Source organism: Castor canadensis, chromosome 14 (genome assembly GCF_047511655.1).
Source record: "Castor canadensis chromosome 14, mCasCan1.hap1v2, whole genome shotgun sequence".
Taxonomy (NCBI): Eukaryota; Metazoa; Chordata; class Mammalia; order Rodentia; family Castoridae; genus Castor; species Castor canadensis.
Window position 1 is genome coordinate 37,688,907 of NC_133399.1, and position 16,196 is coordinate 37,705,102.

At 39.4% G+C, this 16,196-nt stretch overlaps 1 protein-coding gene and 1 pseudogene across 1 annotated transcript in view; both read right to left on the reverse strand.

Moving 5' to 3' along the window:
- LOC141416804 (ankyrin repeat domain-containing protein 26-like) overlaps positions 1 to 16,196 on the reverse strand; it is a 941,494-nt gene that overhangs the window by 218,173 nt on the left and 707,125 nt on the right. The window lies entirely within an intron of this gene.
- Positions 13,043 to 15,061, reverse strand: LOC141416492 (ligand of Numb protein X 2 pseudogene; annotated as a pseudogene).

Genomic DNA, 16,196 nt, shown 5'->3' on the forward strand with positions numbered 1-16,196 from the left:
ACACACACACACACACTTGGCACTTAAGAGGGAACCGGAGAGTCCCAAACCCAGGAGGACATACTCCGAGGCAGCTCCAGAGACTCCTGCCTATTTTTTAGCTTTAAGGGGTTTTACACAAATCCTGACAGTAAAGAAACAAGTCCTCAGGTCCTCAGGGTATTATTGACCCCTGATGCCTTTGACAAGAAACACACTGATTTGGGGTTTCACTGGAACACAAAACAGGTTTGCTTAAAAAACAAAACAAAACAAAAAAGCCTGAGAGTATTTTAAAGGGCAGACACCCTTACTTAGAAAGCCAATTAGCATGATAAATGACTATACAATGGGAAGGTGGCAGCCCCAATCCACACCATAGCCTCCAGCACAATAGGCATTGTCGCTGAACTGTGCTGTTTAGACATCTTTGCATGACAATAACATTTTTGCAACATCAACATAGTATGTGAATTCAACGTGAGTCAGGGATATTTGTGGCAGTCTTATTTGTAAGAGCTGCTGTGATTTGAAAGATAAATCTGTCACTGAACTCACAGACAGAAAGATAATCTCTTAGTTTTTGAAAATGGAAAGCATAGAGCTTTTCTGACTCTAACTTTATTGCCTTTTCTCACCTGGAAACAGCGCCAAGAATTACTAAGTACTGACAATTTCCAACAAATTCAATAAACAAAATGCTTCATATGCGTTTTTAACTAGATATTATCCACGTATATTTTCCAGTCATTTTCTACATAGGATAACTATAAACAGTCCAAAACTAATGACTTTTAAACAACCTGAGTGAAAGGGTCTTACACAACAAAGTGTGTTAACTGGTTTCAGATAGAAAGCATTAGCAAAACTCTAAAAAAATAAAGATGCTTACCTCCGTATTTATCTTAAAATAATTATCAATTTTTTAACAATGTCTTTTCAATGTATGGTTATGACTACAATGTGTAATGAAACAGAGGGTTTGTACCTTTCTTCTTACATTCAAGGGAGCTGATGGAAAAGATGCACTTTTCCTCTTTCTTTTGCATAGGGCTGTTTGAAAGTAGCCAGGAGCACAGAACAAATAATGTAGATGAGTTCCCACCTCAGACAGAACAAAGGGCAAAGCACACTAAAGAGCAGATCTGACAGCACCTGGTAAACAATAAATAAAAGAAACCTTAGGCACAGGAAGCACACATCCAGTAAAGAATGGGAAACTCAAACAGTGACTGAAACTTTTCCACATACTAGAGGCATCAAGGAATAAATGCATTTCTTCCTCCTCAGGTCTGCCTGCTCTCCAACGAAAGAATTAAGTACATAAAGTGGCTTTCCAGAACTAGATTTTTTTCCTCCAATTGTTCCCAAGTAGGAAATACCTTGTGCAGTTTCCTTTTATCAAAATATTTAGTCTATGCATAATCCTCCAGAGATGCTATCTCTCCGAGAGCAGTAATACTTGAGTCTCAATCACTGTAAGGGAATTCTACTCCAGATGCCAGAATCTGGGAGTTCCAGCATGTAGGTCTACCACTCTCCCCCAAAAAGCAAATGGAAGTAATGGTGAAAAGGCAGGAAAGGATTTTAATCAACATACCTATATTGTGAAGACGAACATGATTAATCAAGTATCTCTTTTGGGTATTCACATGAGTTGTAAATTTAAATAGAGGAAGAATTTGGGGCAGGGGCAAAAAGTATGCCTAATTAAGCAGTGTTGGTCAACTTGTGATTTGTCCTGCAAGGTGTTTGGAAGAAGTCTTCATCACTTGAGAAGACAATCTGGTTCCAACGAATTGATTGCTCCAGCTTGGAGGTGATCTCATGGCATGGTCTGTCTATGAAAATCTCTGCTGTTCCTGGAATCCATGGTGACTGTAAGTTTAGGACCATGACTGGAAGCCTTCAGGTGCCTATTTTGGAGGATCTGGAACAAGATGTCATAAAGGCCAACAGTAAGATGCCTCAGTTACTCTTATATCTGTGTCTTCAGTCTTGAAGGCACACATTGCTTGAGTGATTAATATGCCTATCTGTAGAGTTAAGTAGAAAGAAAAAGAGAGAGAGAGAGACACACAGAGAGAGAGAGAGAGAGAGAAAACAAAAGTCACAATTGCTGTGTTGCATGGACATCTTGATAAATTGAGAACTCTTAAGAGTGAAATTGTTCTTTATCCATACATAAAATTGATCCTATCATTTCCTTTGCTGCTCTTGTCTATGCTAGATGACCCTCCATCATATTACTACACAAGAATATTATAGACATTTTGGTGCTACATGAATTCACATTTAAGAGTTGAAGAAGAAGCAATTCTAAGAATATATGTTAATTTAATTTATAATTCATGCTTAATCCCTCAGTTGCTTGCATTTAATTTTTTTGGCAATTTATTCATAACAAGTAAGACACGTTCTGGAGCATGTAATTAATTCTATCATACTAATATAATGATCTTAGAATGGGTCTTGCTTAAAGAACAACATATATTTTTCATAAATCATATTTTAATTTCTGATATAATAGTTTATGGCATAGCAAACTAAGTAAATGTGTGATGGTACTACTTCAACAAGATTCTAAAGTTCTTAGAGAAGTGATCATTTCCAGATTAGTTTAGACCAAATCATCCTCCTAGCAATAATCTAACATGTAATGGGTAATCACTTTCTCATTATGAAACTTAACACACAATGACATCAAAATAAACACCCATTTGGGGCCTGTTATTAGTATCAGAAGAATATCATCCTTGCAGTGTCGATCTGCCTACTGAGCCTTCCTCCCTGTCACTTCCTTTAAAGTGTGACCTCAAGTACCTTCACACCACACCCTATTTCTCTCCTTCCTGGAAGTTCTGTATATTGCCTGTCCTAGGCAGAGTAATGTTTCCCAAACAAAAGACAACCTCAACCTCATTCTAATGTCCTAACTCACAGAACTATAAGTATGTTGTTTTACATAGTAAAAGCTAATCATAGGGTCTTGCTATGTAGCCCAGGCTGGCTTCAAGCTCATTCGGTAGCCCAGTTTGGCCTCAGACTTGGAATCCTCCTGCCTCAGTCTCTGGAGTGCTGGGAATGCAGGCATTCACCACCATACCCGGTTTACATGAATTCTTAAAAGCACAGAAGACTTTCCAGGTATGATCTGAGAGAGAGAGAGAGAGAGAGAGAGAGAGAGAAAGAGAGATTTTACTATGGGGGATCTGTGATGCAGCATTGCTGACTTTGAAGATGAAGATGAAGATGAAGGAAGGGCACCCACAAGCCAAGATTAAGGACAGCCTCTAGGAAGTGGAAGAGTCAAGAAACCTAGAGACCCCAGAAGGAATACAGCTTTGTTAACACCTTGATTTTAACCCAATAAGACTCACATTAGATTTCTAACCCTCAGAGCTACATGATAATAAAGGTGTGTTGTTTTAAGCTACTGAATTTGTGGTCATTTGCTATTCTGCAATAAAAATCTAATGCATTTTCCTTATTCCTTTACTTCCTAATCTTTTCTCAAGCCCATGTAAAGTGGCTACTCTCTCATTACTGCAATAACTGATCTTGCAAAGGCCACAAATGCCTTTATGTTTTTTAGTCACTTGGGGAGATTTTCATTCCTTGCCCTATTTGACCTTCCTGCAGCATTTGACAGTGTCTCTCATCTAAGTAACCTTTCTTGCTCTGCTGACTGTAATATCATTCTTCTGGTTCTTCTTTGATCCTTCTGGTCTTTCCATAGTGTGTTCTTTTGTATGGCCTATTTCTGAAAGTTGATGTTCTCTGGAGTTTGATCCTAGGCCTTTATCTTACTCATCCTCCTTTGGTCATTTATTCTTCATCTCCTATTCCTAATTGGTTAATAAGTGCCCCCACTGGACATTCATTGGTCCCTGCACATGCATGTTTCCCATGCACCAGTGCCTAGATATTTTCACAGACAAGATTTGAGCCAGGAAGCCAGGAAAAGAAGGATCACTCTTAGACCAGTCCTCTATGAGGTTGGTCAGATTATTTGTCAAACTGGTCCTATGCTCATCAGGAATAAGGAAGCAATCAAGTGAGTTTTTCCTAAAATATGAGAAGGGCCTGATCTTGCTTAAAATCTTTCAGTATAACAGCAAATGCCATTTATGAACCAGTGTCTCTAGCTTCATTCTCTGCTCCTCCCATTTTGCAGTACATACCCCAGCCACACCAGAGTGACTTCAGAATTCTTAAAATGTCAAGCTCTATAGAATAGTACAGTCCTTTTCCCCATCAGAGCACTGATTACACCATCATAATTGCAGATCATTTGACAAGATTGTTTACAGACAAGTGTCTTGAAGAAAGGACCCAGAGCTTCTCCAGAACATGGAATACAATTATAAATCAACAGACATTTGTTGTATGCTGAATTCCAGCAAACACTGGAATTCTGTTGGTTTCCCAGAGCTTAACCATTGTGTTTCTAAATAAGGATAAGTCTCACTTGCCATTTTGCTTCACCTTTATCCATTCTTCAAAAAGAGAAGCCAACATAAATACACTTTAATTTCCTCAGAGAAAAGCATTCTACTTGTAAAGTATCTTGACTGTGGATTGTGAGACTGTTAAGAGAAAAGAAACCATGGAAAACATATTTATTTGTCTGTATTCTCAAAAAAGTATCATTCATTTCCCCTGGAATGTGCTAATTACTTAATGAAATCTAATCTGTACTACTCCCAAACCATCATCCATAGAAAGCAGACTGAAAGGAATTCATAATATTAAGTTCAAGAAAGAAGTAACAATTACTAACACATAAAAATAAGTTTATCACAGACATATAATTTATGCATTATGCCTCTCTTACATGAAGAATTTCTTTTTATTGAAGTATTTTAGGACTCATGTAGTTATGAAATATAGTCATGTGAAACAGTTTTCTTGTACTCTTTTAAAAAGTTAATTGACTTTAGTTTTTGAGAAGTTTTAGGTTTATGAGACAACTGAATGTAAAATACAAGAGTGTCCACATATCCCCTCTTTTATGTCCCCCTAAATCTGGCTCCCTGTGTAAACATTTTGCATCGGTATGGTACATTTGTTACCACGCTGAGTCTATGAGTCTAGTACTCAACTTTGTGTTACTATAATGAAATACTTGAGTCAAGCTCTGGTATTTTTCTTTATAAAGAAGAAAGGTTTGCTTTTGGCCCATAGTTTTGGAGACTTGAAGTTCAAACAGCATGGAGCAGACTCTGGGGAGGACATTATCCTGGTTGGAACACATCATGGCAGGAGTCCCCATATCTCTGTGTGTGTGGCCTCTGTCTTTCTCCCTCTCCTATAGAGCTACCAGGTTTTAATCATAGAGGCTTTGCCCTAATAACTTAAACTAATATAACCACTTCCCAAAGGCCCCACCTCTAAACACAACAGTTGAATTAAGTTTCCACCTTCTTGATACCATTAAAACAAGACTTGGGTGTTAAACTCCTAAATGAGTTTGGGAAGATACACTGTGTTCAAACCGTTAACATGAGCTGATATTGATATATTATTGTCATTAACTAATATCTGTGGTTTATGTTAGGATGCATAATTCTGTGAATTTTGACAAGCATATAATGACATATAATGGCCATGATAACTGTCCCCTGTGTTCCACATACTCATTCTCTTCTGCTTCCCTCCTTCCAAGCCCCTTGAACTACTGACCCTTTTCTTGTCTCCCTAGTTATGCATTCTCTAAAGTGCCATACGGTTGGAAGTGTATAGCGTGTAGCTTCAAACTTCAAAACCCAATGTAATTTTTTTTCTTTCAGCCTGTAGATATGCAGTGGTTCTAGCAGTTGACTATGTGACTGGGTTTATTTCTGGCTCTCTATTCTGTTCCACTAATCTGTTCATTTACTTTTTCTTTTAAATACAACACTGACTTGACTGCTTCACACCCTTATAATAAATATCATAATAAGTCTTGAACTCAAGTAGTGTTAGTGTTCCAACTTTGTTCTCCTTCAATATTGTGTTGGCTCCGGTGAGTATTTTACCTCTCCATATAAATTTTAGAATCAATTTGTTTGTTAACATCCACAAATTAATTTGTTTTGATTTTGACTGGCATGGCATCTAATTTATAGAAGGAGTTGGGATGAACTAGAATCATGACAACATTGAATCTTCTGTCCATGGAAGATCTTTGTGTTTATGAATTTACTTCCTCTTTCTTTCATCACTTTTGTATTTTTCCACTTCTACATGTTTAGTTTTAAGGCATTTAAGAGCATGTCTGGGAGCTAGATGCAAGATTTCCTTTCTTTTAAGATTTTTGGAGAAAATGGAGTCAAAATGTGTGCTGTGAAAATTTTGTCTTTGATTTTGAGCCATAATTTCCAGTACATCAGTTTTCACAGGAACTATTGCTATGTCGTACAAAATTTTTGAAGTTTCCCTTTTAAAGGGGATACTATTTTTATTACAGATGCTAAAAAAATGAGATGGATCAAGCACAGGATTTTCTAAAGTGTTCTTGTTGTTTTTAACCAAAAATAATAATGATTTATGGAGCTGCTCTAGGCCTTTTTCCTGGAATTCTCTCTAGAGAAGAGTTAAAAGCATATTTGGGAAGGCAGGATAATTCTTAATTTTCAAAAGTTGAGTAGCTTGACACACAAGTCTCATAGCTAAGAAAAAAAATAATGTTCTTACACTAAAATTTGTAGCTGTCCATTTCTTGGCCTCTTTCCATATCATCTTTGCCTTAATCATAATCTCTACCATCCTGCAACCACAGACCCACACTCATTCTTTGGTACTTGGCAGCTGACATTTTTCACAATTTTATGTAACATGCCAATCAAGCACAGTTTCAAGACAGGTCCCCTAGTTCTTCTTGGGCTAACTGATTCACTCTCTATAAACACTTTTTGTTTGTTATGGAGGGATTGGGGTTGAACCCATGTTCTTCCTTTTTAGATGTTTGCAAAGCAGGAGCTCAACCTCTTTAGCCACATCTCCAGCCATTTTTACTATGGTTATTTTGGAGATGGGGTTCTTGAGAACTATTTGCCCTGATAGCCTCAACAGCTATTTTCCCAGTCTTAAACTCCCAAGTAGCTAGGATCACAGTCATGAGTCACTGGTGCCTGGCCTCTGTAAATTTTCTTTACGCAAATGTAAGGCTACCCTGGGTCTCTTTAAGACTTCCATTACCATCTACAGTGTTCCTTGCCTCACATTTTCCTTTGGGACAAGGGAAATAATTTCTACAAAGAGGTTTCAACTCCCTCACACCCCAAGAATAGACAGAAAAGAAGATAGATATTTTCCCAAGTTAAAATAAAAAGTATCAGAAGCAGTACAGATATCACTAAAGGCAAAAACTGGACTGCCACTCAAATCTTAAAAGATTCCTGGACCAAAGATATTAGAATACATACATACATATCTAATTTATTAGTATATGTAATAAATATGGTAGATATTTCATTCAGGCTACAGCAATGACACTGACACAACCATTTGCAAATAGTGATTGTGTTTTAAGTAAAGAAGCTATATTTAACATATTTATTCTATTTCAAGAAAAATAGCTAATTCAGAAGAGTGTTGTTTCATAATGAATGCCATTTTATTTGAACTCCATAGTTGTGTGTGTACCATAATGTCCATTTTGTGATTTCTGAGACTATAACCTTGAGCTATCAATTGGCTTACAAGGGCTAGCTCCAGTGCCCCGAGGTGTGAGGTGGGGCTAGGAACAGGGTGTGCGCAAGGCACCGACACCCTCCACACACACCCGGGATAAGCGAGCCTGACTGCCTAGGCCTGATCCTGCAGCCTGTTGCCCCTCACCCCTTCCTGTCTACTCTGCTTGTGTTTATTCTAAGGGAAGTGGCGGGGGGCCGCAGCCACCACCATGTGCGGCTGGCAGCCTAGGATGTGTGTTAGGTTGGCCTATGGATTCTCTTAGCTATGGCAGGTGTTCCCACTGTGCATGCCTATTTGCTTTCCCTCCTCCCCTTTTGGGGGCAGAGTGAGGGCATTAGCATGGCAGCCACAGTTTTTTTGTAAGCACTTTTGCCTAGCAGCTGATTTAAAGTTACTTTAGACTGAGAAGCCTGGCAAACTTGTTGGAATAACTTAAGTCATAAGGTATCATGCTTCAAGTTTTCATGGGAGGCAGGGTTCCAGTAAGTATGGAACCTTCCCCAAGGAGGGGAAGGAAGACAGAAAGGACATGTGCTCAGACCATGGAGGAAGCAGAAAAGGTGTCCTGACATCTTAGGTAAGGGAGAGGAAGGCAGAGGCTGGAGACATGACACACGCCTGAGGGATTGGCACTCACCTGTGCCTCTAGGTCACTTCCATTGACTGGTACTGGAGCACTTTCAGCAACATGAAACCTGCACTCTCCAGTTGCTCTCTCAGGAAAAAGGGGCATTAGATGGGGGGGAAAGAGAAGCAGACATTAGGTGCCATAATCAATCAGGACTCCCCCAACGTAGCATGAGGTATACCTGAATAAACCCTGGGCTTGGTCTCAGCCCACAGGGAGGGAGCATGAGCTCTCCCAGAGCTGGAATCATCTTGAGGCCAGAGTTGGCAAGGAGTGGCTTGACACCATGATGGGAAAGTCCCTCAGGAAGATAGGAAGAGACAGGCAGGGCAAGCAGTGCAAGAAGTCTGCTTACATGGGGAAGGAGGAGGTTCAGGAGAGGATTTGGTTCATTTAGAAGCTGGTTTAGAGGCTAATAGAACCTGTGCAGGGGAACAGGAAGTACAGAGGGAGGGTTTGGTGTGGAGATAGGAAAAGGATAGGGCATAGGGTATTTCCTTTCATTTACCAGCACACTCACAGAAATTGTATAAATCCCTTAAAATATTGGGATTGAAAGTGCCATTAAGTGGCCATTTGGAGGCATTGTCTAATGGGTATTGGGGCTGTGCCTGATTAGAGAGAAAAATGAGCTTTCGTGGCTTAAGATCAGGTGTCAGGCAGAGGGGCCCAAGGTTGGCCAGGAGACATCCCAATGGGGAGTCTGAAGGAATTTGGGATGGCCCAATCTCCATGGTGAGGCCTCCCCGAAATATCAGTTCCTCAGGAAAGAGTAGATGTGGAACACCTGGGAGGAACGTCTTCATCACAGGGCCCCACAGTCCTAGGGAACCCAGTTCCCAGGGAAGGGAGCAAGCCGAGACCTAGCGCTAGGATTTCAAGGAAACCAGAAAGACATCATGGCTCTGCATGTTAGAAGGACTCATCAAGAGGGAACCTTGAGGGAAGATCGGCCAGTGATGGATGGCAATTGGTGGCATGCTGGGGCAGAGGAAATTCCCTGTGAGTGAGGGAGCAGCAATTTCTAGGATTGGGGGTTCCAGCAAAGCAGCTCAGATCCTGGAGGAAGGGAATGGGAGTTGAGAGAGAGAGAGAGGGATGGGGCGGGGCAGGCCGGGAGAGCAAGGTCAGTGCCAGGATCACATCCTGATCTGACTCATGCACCAAAATGTTAGGAAAAACTCCCCTCACAAAGAAAGGTCATGAGAAAAGTCTCACGTCCAAGGGCAAAATTTAATGGCAGGCTTGATCCCTTGATTCGCCAGGCTGGCCAGAGGATCACAGACTCTGGGCCAGGTGTGGCTTTTATAGAAGGGGGATGTTAAGAAAATTAGCACATGTGTGGTAGTCTCTGGTAGGGGTGGGGCTGTCTTAGAGCATGGGAATTTCTGTTAAGGGGCGGAGCTGCCATTTTTCTGCCGATTCACAAAATGGTGACATTATTACTCTGTTGCATAGTTCATTTCAAAATCATGAAGAGTATATTTTATTTTATTTTCCTCCTTCCTTATTTTTTAGATGGAATTATAATTAATTTTCAACCTTTTCTTCTTTTCAACACATGCAGTTAAAATCTATAAATGTTTCTCTAATCACTTCTTTAGCTTCTCCCACAGGCTTTGACATGTTATGTTTAAATTCATTTAGTTTAACATGTTCCTAATTTCCATATGGCTTCTTCACCCATGGTTATTTTTAAATGTATGTTTTCATAGTTTTTGGGTCTTTAATTATCTTTGTGTAATAGGTTTCTGGTTTAATTCTACTACGGTGAGACAATATACTTTAAATTATTTCATTTCTTTGAAATTTGGTGAAGACTTTTATGACTTAGCATACAGTAGCACTTACTAATTGCTCATGTATGTATGGGAAGACACTGTACTCTTTTTCTTAAGACAGTGTACTCTTATTGAATGCAGTGTTCAATAAATATCAAATAGATCAAATTTTTAATTGTGTTGATTATCTTCTATGTCTTTGTTAGCCTTTTTTTTTTGATTCATTTATTCACATGTGCATACATTGTTCACATCATTTCTCCCTTCTGTCCCCACCCCCAAATGCTTTTGCCACAACAAATGATAAGCATCTGAGTTGATAAATTTATTAATTAACCTAATTTAATCATTCCATGGTGTAAATATACTCTTGGATTATAGCTCATAAAAGACACAATTACATTTTTAACAATTTTTCCAAAAGCTGCAAAAAATACTTTAGCACAAAAAGGATCCTGTCTATTGGGGGAGAGAGGAGACACATTTGCTTCTTCCCTTTCACCTTGTTCCCTGTCATGATGGGTATTTGCCTCAACAGGTGAACTTTAAAAAGTAGGAAGCTTTAAAAACTAATACAAAGACTTTTCTCTATATCCTTTTCAAACAAGAGACCTCTATTTATTATCCCAATGTCTCAATTAGAGAGATTCCTAAATCAATTGATATGCTTGAGCAAAATGGAAACCAATTGTCGTAAGTCATTTCTTCCAACTATTCACTTAGACTACTGGTCAAAGTGTATGAATCAGCAATGAGCTGTGAGCTGAGTCCAGCCTGCTCACAGCACTGATTCCCTCTGAGCATTGTTGCACTGAAGGGAACATTGAGAATTTCCAAGGAGAGTAGAGAAGTAGAGAATGCAGGCCTCAACACGAAGTGTTGGTCATTTTCCTGCTCAAAACTACCCATTTACTTCCTACCCCATTTAAAAAAGAACCCTCAACTCTCTCTAAGTTAAAATGCCATGCATAGTGTCAATTCCAGGCATAGCTGACTTCTTGGCACTCTAAAAACTCAGTCCTTCCCCAAAAACTTACCCTGGCTCTTCCCCTACCGGGAAGACTTCTCTCAAGTCTTTGTATGTCTCTCATTTCACTTATGTACATACTAAAACATTGCTTTCTCAGACAAGCCTTCTGTGACCATCTTCGCTAAAGTAACCTACAACCTCTGTGTCACTATCATTCAGAGCTTTAGTCTAGGTGATTTATCATCCTTATTACTACATTCCACATACTGTTGTCTTTTGTCTTACCTTGACTGAGAATATAAATCTAGGGCAGAAGTTCCAGTAGATGCCACACCCCAGGCATCAAGGACAGTGTTTGCACATAGTAGATATTGAATATCTTTGAATTAACTAATCATTTAGGGGTATGTTGAAAAATGGGAAATGAAATCTATGTCATCATTTACTCCTCATGTTCATATAGAAGTATCCAATTTTGTGAGATGTGATTGACTCGTTGTGAAATTTTTACTTGTTTACACAAATAACTTTTAGAAACTTCATAAAGCTGTCAACCATTAGTGCATTAACATCTTGCTCTGTAAATGATCTCTTGTTGAGAAATGAGTTTAAATAAAAGGTACTATAACTTCTGAAATTGCTTTTGATAGTTTTATGAAATTGAAAAGTTAAAATGAGTGGTGGAATAATTTCATGCAAATGTAGGTAAAGAAATACAAAGGGCAAATGATCTTGTATGAAGCACAGAATCTGTAGACAGTATCTTGACATACCATTTATTGGCAGCTACTTTTTAATTAAAATCAACAAAGATTTACCACCAGGTGTTTTTAGACTTAACTCCTATTGCTGTGCATTCTGCAAATAACAAAGAAAGTGAAGGAACTGCAATTTAAATGACAAAGATAAGACACATATTAAGATATCGAAAATACAGAAAATCCAGATACTATGTACAGAAAACCACTTCAGACCAAGATTGATAAAGGGAGGTGGAATAAGACCAGGGATTGAAGAGAATCTGTGACTATAGGAGTTAGATAAAAGAAGACTAATTCAGCAATGAGGACCATGGATAGAGAAGTTTGTGAGCAGTGGAATGGACATCAGCAAAAATGCAAAGCCTGATGTGGGCTGGAGCATGGCTCAAGTGGTAGAGCCCTGACCTAGTAAGCATGAAGCCTTGAGTTCAACCACAGGCCCACCAAAACAGAACAAAACAAAAAACAATAATGAAAGACAATGTTTCTTTACCATAGAGGAATAAACTTTTGTGACATTGCTAAAATGAAGCCAGATTGTAATTTAGGTATTAGAAAACATTTCTCTATAATGTTCACTTTTATGAAAATATGTCATATTTCATTTTGGATAGTAAGAAATAAATTTTTCTTTTTTATCATCTAGTTTAATTGCATAAATCACAAAAATATTTTCAGACAAGATTGTTGATAAATATAGTACAAACTCTAGAATGGTTTTTAGTGAAATGCCTTCAAAATTTTCCTACATAGCAAAACATCCCTTTGAAAATGAATCTTTAATGCTTTTGGACTGTTCAGTAAATGCAGCATTACCATCTCCAGCTCTAAGCTGTAATTAATTACCTTTTGATCTCCTTTGTCCCTGGATAACATTATCTTTTCTTCTCCACTATATTAATAACAGTACATTATTAAAAAAAAAACTCTTTAGTAGTATCAGATTTATGACTTTATCATCTATGAGTGTGAGAGATTAAAGTAGAAGTACAATAAATCAGAAAATCACTTTATAAACAGTACAAAGTCTTGAAATGTTGATGCCAATGAAAAATGAGCAACAGGTACCACCCAAACTTACAATGTATTCATTCGTGGTGTTGTCTGGCAGCAAACACTGTTGTTAGTGTCTGCGCAGACACTGGTCTTGAGGGATGTACAACTCACTCTATGATTCAGTAACTAAAAACAAGGAACCACCACAAATTATAATCCAGCTGGCTGGGTCACAGTTTGGGCAGGCTTATTCGTTACTGTAGATTAACATTTTGACCACTGAGAATCTGATTTCTGAAAGTGTAAACTCACCAGAGTGGTTCATGCCTACTATTAACAGGCCATTTACAGCCATGATCATGTCTCCATGCTTTAACCTTACATCGTAGCAAGCAGGAGTTCCCAACAAAATAGGCTTAATAAAAAAAGGCTGATTGGTGTGGTTCTCTTCGTATCCATCGACAATACTAAAGCCCCAGCTTCCCAAGTAGCTTCTCCATAAAACTGTATCATGGCAGCTATGAAGGGCATTTGGAAGCCCAAGCCACATGCCACGAGAGAGACCAGCTGGCATCATACTCATTCGCACTGAAATCACTTGTCTGCTCTTCCAAGGTCTGAGTTGCTTCCTCAACAATCTGGATCTCCAGTGCTTGGAGGACAACTGCTGAGGAAGCAATGCTGGCCTTCAGCATAGCCATGGCCTCACTGTGACTTAGATTGGCCAAATCAATGCCATTGATATTCAGCAGCACATCACCTCTCTTGATCCTGCCATCTTGTGTGAGGCAGCCAGCGGTGGCACACTGGTCACAAAGATCCCTCTGCCCCCAGCAACTGTCATTCCAAGGGACTCATGCAGTTCCTCCTTTACAGTAGTGTGTTTTTCTTGGCATGTAATACACTGAATAAGAGCCTTATGTGAGTGGTCTGTTGTGGGAGGGCAGCTGCATATGGTGCTGGCTGCTATTGGGAGTTCCTGCTTCCCAGGTGGTGTTGCCAGGCTGGGGTTTCCCTGGTCTAGCTCTTGTTAAGTTCACCCTCTCTCCACTAGCCTAAGTGATCTAGGCAGTGAGCTCTGGAGTCCCATGCTTCAGATCATGCCTATTGTTGGCCAGCAGTCTTGTCATTGCTGCTAAGCCTGCCGTTGTGGGCTGCCTGCCCCCCTGCCAACCAGCCGAGACTTAAAACGCCTGACTCACCTATCATTCAGACTACTTTATTGACAACCTGTTCGATGGAGTCCCATTTATGAAGAACCATGTAGAAAATCACCTCCAGGGGAGTTCCCATCAGAATGGTTGTATGCTTGGTTGCCAAAGCAACTTTCCCGCAGCACAGTCAGATGCAGCGTGGTGCAGAGCTGGGAAAGGACTGCTCTGGCATAGTTATGGGACACCTTGCTGATATCATAGTTGTTGACCTGAAGAATCTGGACCCAGCAAGGAGTAGCCCATCTCTGGCAATGATCCCTTCCTGGTAGACTTCCTGGATGACAATGGCAATCATTGGTATTTCATTGCCACCCACAATAATCCCCAACTGAACGTATGGAATAGAGCTGTGGATTTCCACTGTGGCGATTTCTCCTTCTGGTAAAGTAAGTGGCTGTTTGTGCAGTGTAGGCTCCAGAGCTCTCCTCAAAGGCAGGGTTGTCCAGGCCAGGCTCCTCAGTCCACACGGGAAGAGAAAGTGATGTCAAGTTCTGCTTGGTGGGCACTGTGCCCGTACTTGTCCCCCAGCAGTCCGTTTCTCAGGATGAAGTACCTGGAGGATCAATGATAGTGGATCCACTTTCATTCTCAATACCTGAGTTTTACTAGTTTTCCTTTTCAGGGCAACTCTCTGATGAGAAGCTCCAAGACATCTGTTTTTAAGATGTGCCTCCAGATCACAGTGTTGCATTACATCTTGGCACACTGAAGAAAATGGTTACAAAACTAATAATTTGTTTAGAAGTTTATGAACTATAATGCTAGTCTTATTACACAACTTGAAATGAAGTCTTTTCCGATCCAATGGACAGAAGTTTTTCTCAAGTTTCTGAGGCACTTATAGCAGAATGTGTGTCCACAGGATGCATCCAGTGGCTGCAGCAGAAGCTGAAGGCAAATATGGCAGACAAAGTTATCATCCAGTTCATCCTGGTAATTATACAAGTGGTTTCCTTTTGTCCAGTGCTTCTGGTCACACTCAAAGCACAGGGGGTTTAGGAGGAGCAGAAAGAGGTCTGTTCCACTGACACCATCTCATCACTTGTTCCCATTCTGAATCAACTGGTACATATTCTGGACCCTTATATGTTCGAGTCCCATTGAAGGTTCACTTTCCTTTTATAGAAAGAGATGCTATCTGACTAAAGCCAGGGAAAGTGCAGCTGCCCAGGGCGTGCACAGCTTGCAGTACCTCAGCCCATAGCCAGCTCCTGCTCTTTACAGCCTACTAAGGGAGAGCCAGGAGCCAGCTGGTCTCTGCTCCACTGGGACTTGCCACCACTGCGCCAAATTTCTTCATAGTTATATTTGAATAGTTTTATTGTCATTTAAATATGTATTTTTCATCTCTGAAAGAGAATCTTTCTGAATTAATGTTCTATAATACTTCTCTAAAGAAAATGTTTATGTTTCCTTATAAAGTTTATAAATTTTAGGCAGAGTCAGTTTAATAACACATCCAGATAAACTTTGTGAATTGGTATCTTTTAATGGCAAAGTTGGAAAATATTTTGTAAATATCAATATGAATAAAAATATTTTTCAATTTTTTTTCCTAAAGCTAATGTATCTTCAGCAAGGAGAACAAAAATATTCCCAAATACATACAATGTTCATGGTATTATCCATTAGTTGCAGATTTGAGATTTATTATAGTTCTCTGACATCAAACACAAAAACATTAGAGAGGCAGAAATAGGTTGCCATTATTTCAAGCACCAAAGTAAAATGTAAGTTCCTGACTGGAGATAAGATCTAGACTTCTTTACTTCCCCTAAAACACTAAATGTTTAAATCTTGCACTCTGTTGTATTCATATAAGTAGTATATACAGACTGAGGCAAGACTCTAAAATTTTGTGCAAATTTGTATGACTTTAATATTTTGAATTTTACAAAACAGATTGTGAAAATGAGATTCTAATTGAGAATGTTAATAAACAGTCAACCATTATCAAACAAGCCTAGGACTATAACTTGATGTTCAGAATACTAATTAGCAAGTTGTGGAGACTGGCGTTCCTGATTAGACCAGCAGCTGACCTCCTGCAGGGCATGCTTTCTTAATGAGAATTCGTGCTGGACCTGGCTTACAGTTTAGGCTGTGTAACACACACTGCATACCACACACACTGTTGGCTGACAGATTTTAAAGTAAACTGTGGTTATCAGTATTAAAAATTATATT